At 33.3% G+C, this 9335-nt stretch overlaps 1 long non-coding RNA gene across 1 annotated transcript; it reads left to right on the forward strand.

Moving 5' to 3' along the window:
* Positions 1–2944: 2944 nt before the first annotated feature.
* LOC113330778 lies at positions 2945–4373 on the forward strand. Its single transcript, XR_003350490.1, has 3 exons — positions 2945–3140; positions 3630–3805; positions 3957–4373. It is a non-coding gene; the product is annotated as an uncharacterized LOC113330778 (long non-coding RNA).
* Positions 4374–9335: the final 4962 nt, after the last annotated feature.

The following is a 9335-nucleotide window of genomic DNA, read 5'->3' on the forward strand; positions in this document are numbered from 1 at the left end:
TTACAATAATGGGAAGACACATAATCATTGTAAATTGTAAGCTTAAAGAATAGTCATTGTTATTCATTTTTCTATGGTGAGAACTGGGATATGGCAGTGGAAATCCAAATCAGTCATCTGATTTAGCCGGATGCGTTTATTTTAAGTTCTGAATCATATATAAATTATTCAGACTTTAGATGGTTCGTTGTATTTTTTTCGTTTTTAATTTATAAGTTTAGGTGGCTCCTTACCTATTGGATTGGTATTTATTCTATTTTTTTTACAACTCTCCAGATAGTACGCCTAAGTGGGTAGTTTGCTCATCATTCTGGCAAAAAATTTGGTTCGAGTTATATTTATAAGTTATTTGCTGAGTATTATTTGGTTAAATGTTTGAGAGTGTGTGCAAGGTTACTAACCCTGGAAGTTGATTAATCAAAAATGCTTTGTAGACAGAGTGAAAAAACACCCAAAAAAATTGACTCACGGAAAAAGTGACCCTGTTAATTTTGGGTAGGCACCGAGACACCATTGCCACTTGCCAGCAAAAACACTGTCAACCGCATATTCGCTGGAATACTCACGCAAGCTATGTTCATAGCTTCGTTCTTAGTGATGCCCACTTGATACATTGGTATCGAAACTTAGGGGCTTTGCCCCGCATCCGCGGGGGTTCTCAATAATTTTTAGGGGTTCTAATAAGATCAGGGGCTTTAGGGGTTCTCAAAATGTAAAACCCATTTCGTAGGTGGTTCTCATCTCAATGGCTTTTTCTTATTAACCTATTCGATGATACTCAACGGTTGGAAACAACCAATGCATGGTAATTGGTTACATTTGTCCAGATATTAAGTTAAGCATACAAATTTCTTCTTCTCACCCATGAAAGAAGATATTATTACTCCCTTCGTTTCATTACACACTGTACTTTCATTATGATTAGATTTCTAAGTTGCTTAAAATTTATGGGAGATATGACTATAATATTTCCATCAATAAATTGCTCGGTGTGATTCATTTTGCAGAACATATGTTAATATGTGTTATCCGGTGAATGGAAAATGCAACTTATTTGGTGCACCTGTAACGCAACTTTGATTTATCTTATTCGTAGTTAATGGTTGACGCTTGGTGAGTATGCAAATACTTTTTTTTTTTTTTGACAATTGTGTTAGCTATTTATTTCATGACAATAGGGTACAAGGACGGTTTTATTATGGACAATATCAAGGTATGTATGTTTCTGCCCTTAGCATTAAGTGACCATGGTATAAATTCAAAAACAAGGGGTGTAACTTGCCGAGACGAGATTTTTTCGAGTTTGGTTGTTTCTGCCGAGAATCCCCGATAACAAGAAAGTCGCTTAGTGAAATTAGTCTCTCCTTCACATATATTTCTAACTTAATTTTTTCCAAATTTGTCAATTTTTGGAAGAAACGCAACTAAGATTATGCTATTAGTTTTTTTTCTTCTTCGTCACGCTATAATATAACTATTTTAGGGTTGGTCAACCTAAGTGGAAGATGAAATTCATATTCATATTTCATAATGATGAGTCCGGCATCGTGAATTCATTTTTCGATAGAGATTAATGTATTTCCTTGACGACATCTTCTTTGACGGGAATCATTTCATATGCTTTCCACTATTTAGAGTTGGTAATATATCTTATATTAATAATATTGTGGTTTTTTGAGTGTCTCTAATGTCATATATCAGTACGATAGTGAGTGTGATTTTCATTTAGCTACAAGAAATTGGAGTATGAAAGAGAATTTAGTCGGCCTTTTCATTCTTAATGCATATATATGATTTCTGAAAAAATATATATTAGTGCATTTTCTTGATTATATCTTCTTTGAGTGGAAGCACTTCATATGCTTTGTATTGTTCGGCGCTGACAATCTATTTTATATTAATATCGTTTTTTTCTAGTATCAAGTAATGTCAGATATAAATTTAAATTTAACTACAAAAAGTTGGAGCCTGGAAGAGCAATTTAATTGGTCGTTTGATTTTTGTCGTAAGTATATGATTCTGAAAAAAGATGTATAAGTGCATTTCCTTGATGACATCTTCTTTGACAGGAAGCACTACTTCACATATGTTGGCACGATTTAGAGTTGACAATCTATTTTATATTAATAGATTTTTTTTTTGGTGCATCTAATGTCAAATATGGATATGAATATAGTGAATGTGATTTTCATTTAGCTACAAGAAGTTGGAGCCCGGAAAATCAAATTTAGTTGACCTCTTCACTCTTAACGTAAATATATGATTTCTAAAAAAATATATATCACTAAATTTCCTTGATTATATCTTCGTTGACGGGAAGCATTTCATATGCTTTTCACTATTCGCAGTTGACAATCTATTTTATATTAATATTGTGTTTTTTAGTATCTCTAATGTCAGATATAAATACAATTATATAGTGTGTTTCGCAAGAAGTTGGATCCTGGAAGAGCAGTTGAATTGGTCGTTTGATTCTTAACGCAGGAATATGATTTTTCAAAAACGATATATCAACGCATTTCCTTGATTATATCTTCTTTGACGGAAAGCACTTTATATGCTTTGTACTATTTAGAGTTATCAATCTATTCTATATTAATACCATTAGGGCTTAACCCATGCCGTAACGACACGGGAAAGGATATGTATTTCAAACATATCCATCGGTTCATAAATATCATAATTGTTTGCGAAAAATCGATCCAAGTCTAATTGTTTTTGATGTGTTGGTTAATAAACATGTCCTTAGCCTCAAATCTTTTATTATCATGTATGTATGTTATATAGTCCTTTAGGACAAACATAGTTAATCGTTAATTAATTACTCAAAATCCTACGGGATCAGGGGTAGTAAAACACTACTTCATTCACTTCAAGAATACGTGACACAGTTTGGATAACTTTGCCTATGTAAAGAGTGGTCAGGATTTGTCCATGGGAAAGATAAATCCATGGTTGTGATTTGCTTTCAAAACTCTCTAAGTTTCTGTCACTGCATCTTCTCTTAATTGTCCTCCATTAATTATGACCTAATTTCAGGATTTAAAGGAAAAAAAAAGACACTGGAACCTTTCACTTCTTCTCGCAGGCTTCCCAATTCCAATTTTTATCTCGATTTCATTAGAGGTTAGATTGCTCAGGTGCGTCATTTCTTCCTCCCTCTATAAGTTTTCATCTCTTATTTGCAAACCCCAATTTCGTTTGTTCTGCATGTTTCTGAAAATTGATCGTAATGGTTTTTGATGAAAAATTGATCTGTATTGGCTTTTGAATTGTACTTAATCAATGTCGAACATGGTGTCGACTTTTTTCCGAGCGTTGAATCAATTTCTGTCTTTAGGTTTACCATTTATGTCTGTACGCCATTGGAACTTCACCTTTGTCTTTGATAAAACTATTGTAATCTCTCACAGTATGTAAAGATGCACAAAGTCACGAAGAAAATAAGAAGCATTACACCAGAGCTTACCTAGGGTGGTACAAAAATATATCGTTTTTTGAATCACAGTATGTAAATATTTAGATGCTTCTGGTTTATATCCAGGTTATTTTGTAGTTGTGCCTTTTTTTTACATTGAATCATTGGTATGGCGTGTGGTGTTATGAGACAATTTGTCTGACGTCCACAGAGAAATACTTACAATTACTACATCGAGAGACTTTCTCCCAGACCGGAACTTTTGTGCCAAAAGCAACCCAAAACATTGAGATGCTGAGATGGAGATAATCGAAAGATACAAGAGACTTTCTCCCAGAACGGAACTTTTGTGCAGAAAGCAACCCAAGACATTGAGACGCTGAGATGGTAATTGAAAGACATACATTTGAGGGTTCATGATTGTCAAATTCGCTGTGTGACTTAACCTGCTACCACGTATAAGTTGTTCCCTTAAACAATTTGTTAATAATAGGATGAACATGATATGTAATAGCATCACCGTTCTCTAATTTTGTAGGAAAGTAACCTGAAGAACTTTCCTTGGAAGAGGGGTCGAATATGAAGCATTATGAGGTTGGTGGTGTAAGAGTTAAAGAACTTAAAGTATTAAGAAAAGTGTTTTGACTATATTTCTACAAGCTAAAAGTTATCACAGCAGGAAGTTTGAACCTACTCGAACTTTATGGAGTCGAAGAACAACTACAATGTCATGTTCGTGAAACATGTTAAGAATTTATGCTTGAACTTTCCTATTTGCTGTCGTTTTTCTTTTATATTGCTTTTTACTAGATATGTTGTCATTTTAAATTAAAAGAGCATGCTCAGTATTTAACGTTGGAACCTGTACCATCCAATAGCTGACTCTTTTAAAAAGTTACTTATTTATCTAAACAAATATGAGTCCGCTGGTTCACGTCGGTCAGCCAGGTAACTGAGCGGGGTTAGAAATGGATGAACTGATAAGTTAATAAGTAAGCTCTTCTTATACCCCGAATAAATAAGTCCTAAAAGTTCATTTCTCAAACATGGACTGTAAATCATTTGGAATCATTTGTGACAGAGGAAACTACGCAAGCAGTAAAGCTAAATCTTTCTCTATGAGTTTATGTGCAACTGCACATTCGCGTGATGTTTTCACTTCCACCAATAAATGTTTCCTCTTCACAGTGGCCCAAGTCCATAGTATTACCAGTGACATCAATGAACTCATTATACCTTTTCCATATAATAAAAATTCCTGCAGCAGTCTTTGATATTATTGATTTGCTAAGGTGACTTAGAGTTGGATGACATAACTTTTTGTCTTCTCTAAATGATTTGGCTTTTTTTTTTTTGTTTTGGAATGGGGTAGAATAGTTAAACAAACCAAGGGTTTTGTTTGACATAGTGAAATGAATGTGGAGTATCACTGCATTCACTATAACATTTTTGGTTTGTTACTGCATCATACCTATGTCATCTCATATGTGTATTGTTTGCACAGTTTTCTGCATATACTTCCTCGGACAATGGTATATGATTATTCGGCTTGGCCAAGAATTGCTAAAAAAATTGACCATATTGGAGCTGTGGAATGTGCTTTTTGAATATTCTGAGAAATTTAGAGGAAGGACTCGGTAGTTTGAATATCACTATTGATATTTACAATGAATGCGACTGCACCATACGCGTAACAGTTTCATTCACTGTCTGTACAAGTAGACAAACCACATATCATAACTGACTTTTTTTGGACGCAATTATTAGTGTACTGCAGGTTGGTAACATTACAAGTGAAACTACTTGACACTGATGTTGTTTGTGTTGATAATTTTTATTCTTTTACGTGAATTCCAGAAATGAACTCAGAGCAGACCATCAAGGTATCCTAAAATGACATGAATTTGCTGCCGTATTTAAGATGGAACTAAATAACAGAAAACATGTAGATTAAAATATCGGCAATGGATATAGCCATGCGAAAAGAAAAAGAATTTCTCAGTGTAATTCCCATTATCCCTTACAGCTCTATGTCCATAGTAATTTATAATAATATCAACTGCTTGCACTAATTTTCTTATCTTTTAGGTAATGCAAGACATCTGGGTTTGTGACGGGAATCATAAGACAAATTTAATCACACAAGTGAACTTTCATTTTCTTTGGAAAAATCGTATAAGCATGGTGGGCGTTCATGTCGGGTGGTGGATTTCCCAAGATCCGATCCACCAGTTCCTTATATTAGGGTAGTCTGGAATATCTAGACAAAGCATTTGAATGGGCATATATCCAATCCAATCCACTAAGTTATAGAGAGTGGCATGTGAGCTAGGAGCTGGAAATAAGAAAGCTTCCAAATTTACCTTGGTGACGTCAATTACTATGGGATTCTTCTATTGCTTGATTGTTATGTTGTTAACAGATTCACTACTCTACTAGCTTTCACTGTTAACATAATTTTCAATATTGTTTTTTTGGTAAACTGATCCTAGCTACATTCCAGAGATATGTGTGTTTCTTCAAACTTAGGGGTGACTTTTGGATCTCAACGTTATTCTGATTGTAGAATACTCATATCTCCTCTAAGATTGTACATAGCATGGTTAATTCATCTTGGCATTAAGGTATATTTCCAGATTTCTGTTTTTAAAGATTCTTGGGTATAATTTTTATATTGATCGGACTCTTAAGCCTCATAATTACTGGAATTATGTTAATGTTCCTTAATGTAAACCATGAATGACTTTGTCATGTATGAGTTTTACCCATTTACTTAGTAGTAGTCATTTGTTTATGAAACTGAGATTCTTATTAGTAACATCCTGGTAACACCGAAGTGATTGTGGCTTCAGGAAACAATGGAAAAGATATAGCTTGACTTAATAATTGTGCGTGAGTGGGTTCTTAATTTTCAGATTCTTTGAAATATGAACAAGGTAATAGATTTTTCAGTCAGAATTTAGTATTCTTTAGGTATAAAATGTTTAAATTTTATGTCTACAATAGACTTTCCAGGAAAATGCTTCATCAGACTTTTGGTGTTTCTCGAACCTTAATTATAGCTCTATAAGTTATATATCATTAATATTCCTAAGTAACTTTGAGTATTTATTGTGGCTTTCCAAGTTCTGTTTTTCACGCCCATGTTTACATGTTTATGCGGTGCTGCTTTTGCTTGACAATGATGTAGGTTTCCCTTTCCCTTTTTATAGTGTGTGGAGATAACTTTCAGATTCCGTGTATCCTAAATTCATCGGAAGGACTGGTGGTCAAGCAACAAATATGTGAAGAAAAGTATCCTACATTGTTTACATTGAAAGAGGCAGTAGTTCGTGATATGCGAGTGGACATTGGATGGCTATTATGTTTCTCATGACATTTGAATCCAGTAGAGAGCATTGATTTGCTGAAATTGAAATTTGAACCAAGAAACATACTATAAATCCCAATGAGGTAGACCACCTAGATGAGATCTTTAGTCCAGGTGTCTTATACAAAGAAAAATGGTGATGGATCAACTTGAAGACATGGTAGTGGTGGCGTTTTAAAATTTTGGATTGGAGTTAGTGGTCGCCTCCTAAAGCCCTCCTTATAGCATGAAGCATGGCTGTTTGCCATAAATTTCGTGGCGCTTCACTGTAGAGGAGTTCAGCTACTGTTTAATCTATAATTGTTGCGTTCGACGGAAGTGGAAGATACAAGTCACATGCCGATGCGTCGTGAGCTTGCTTCAACTGTTAGGGAATTCATTATGTTTTTGGGTAAAATAGTCCGTTTAAGGGATGTACAAACTCTGTTTGAAGGTTAGGAGCTGCATTGTCAGTAAAATAGTCAATAAAATAGTTGCAAGGAAAGCTATAGAACTATAAACAAGGACATGAATGATCTAAAATTGTCAAGGACATGAATGATCTAAAATTGTCAGTGAAATAGTCTAGCTCTTATTTTGTGGTGCTCCAACGAAGACTCATTTAGGGATACTTCATATTAATTTATATTTTTTACTAGGAGGAGAGTGCAGTGAAGTAATTTTTTTCCGGAAATGATATTTGGCTCCCTATTCTCCACCTCCCTATAATCTAAGCCTCACATCTATATCGAAATTCGTATTCAGGTTCAAATAGGGTTCACCATATCCCTAATGTGGGGTTTAGATTGTAGGAAGAAGAATAGGGAGGTGGAGAATAGGGAGTTGAACGTCACTGCCGATTTTTTTTCTGAGGTTTTCTTAACAAACATTGTTTAATGTATGTTTTTTCTTCTTTAATATACATCTCAAAAATAAAAAACTACTATATTCATTTGAATTTCGGTTCACTAATAGGTGAATTCACAAAACACCCATCTCAAAACTAAGTGTGAGTTCTGAGATGAATAAACCAGTGGGATGGAACTTTACTTCTTTTTTTTTCATTTTTTTGTGAGTTTATGTGTTGTATGTCCGTGCCGTCACGACACGGGTTAAGTCCAAGTCTTTAAAACAAAGTAGTGTCCCTACTTCGAAAAATAAACAAATCATCAAAGGTCGTTCACCAAATTTGTAACAAAACTGAAAACACAAAATTACTTCAAAATCAATCAGATTAATCTTACAAAATCTGTTAGCTTCAGGAATTACTTTTCTCCCTTTGGTGATAAAAATTATTCCAAATTTACATAGATTTGTGTTTATTCATTTTTCTAAAGTTTGTAATCTGTAAATTCTTGATCCATTTTGTTTCTTATCTACTTATCTTCTCTCTTTACATATTATCAACTATTTTCCAAGCATGCATAATCACATGAAGTCGAGGACAACTGGCAGAAACAAAAATCATGAAAAAAAAAGGGAATATAGAGAGATATGAGAAACTAAATCAATTACAATTGATTCGTGTGTAGCCTTGTATTGGTCAATTTTTTTATAGGTTTCATCTTCTTTCCTGACCCGACCTGAAAAATCTTAAAACCACAGCTATTGATTTATCTTCTTCTTAGAAAATTTTGGCATTTAATATTTATTTTAATTTAAAAAAATAAAAAAAATAAAAGAAAAACCAATTTAAAAACTAACATCAAATAAAAAAAATTAAACCAAATGTAACTAAATAATTTATCTACCTTAGGTCACCTTTCTCATCCCACTACCACTACTTCTTCCACCACCACCATCATTAACGTCATCACTCCACCATTCTCACCAATACCCACCACCATTATCCCCACCGTTGATCCACCACCCCGGCCCACCATCACAACCACCATTAATGCCTACTGTTTTAATATAAAATAAATTTATTATGCATTGTATTAATGAAAGTATATTTATTTGACTAATTTAAGAAACATTTATTATGAAATATCAATAGAATATTACTATTGAAAGTTAATTAAACTGATCATTTTACACCGTAGATTTAGCTTTTCCAAGAATAAATTTCAGAAAATAAAAATAAATGTAAATTTATCTGCTTTACATATTTCCTTTCTATGTCATTTGTTTGAAACTGTATGATTGCATCTCATATTTCTTCTATTTTTCCCTTTTTCTTTAGACTGGGATGGCTTTAAGAAACAACTCAACTACTGAAATGCAAGGTATGATGAAATTAGAGTTTTGGGAAATGATTTTTTTTCTTAGTTTCTCAGACCTATTTCTATTCTATTTATATTCTTCATTTATAAGTGAGGCAACCGTTACTCCATTTTCGACAACGCGTATAATCGTTGCTTACTTAATTAATTATTTTTGTAAAAGTGTTAATTGTAGATAAATTATTATAACACTAATAATAACAACATATTCTCAACGTTTTTTTTTTGACGTTACAATAAATATATAGTAACGTTTTTTTGACGTTACAAAAACAATGATTTCGTGTGGTATTAATTATTATAATTAATGAGACATTTATTAACAAAAAATAATAAAATATTT

The sequence above is a fragment of the Papaver somniferum genome, unplaced genomic scaffold (genome assembly GCF_003573695.1).
Source record: "Papaver somniferum cultivar HN1 unplaced genomic scaffold, ASM357369v1 unplaced-scaffold_119, whole genome shotgun sequence".
NCBI classification, from domain to species: domain Eukaryota; kingdom Viridiplantae; phylum Streptophyta; class Magnoliopsida; order Ranunculales; family Papaveraceae; genus Papaver; species Papaver somniferum.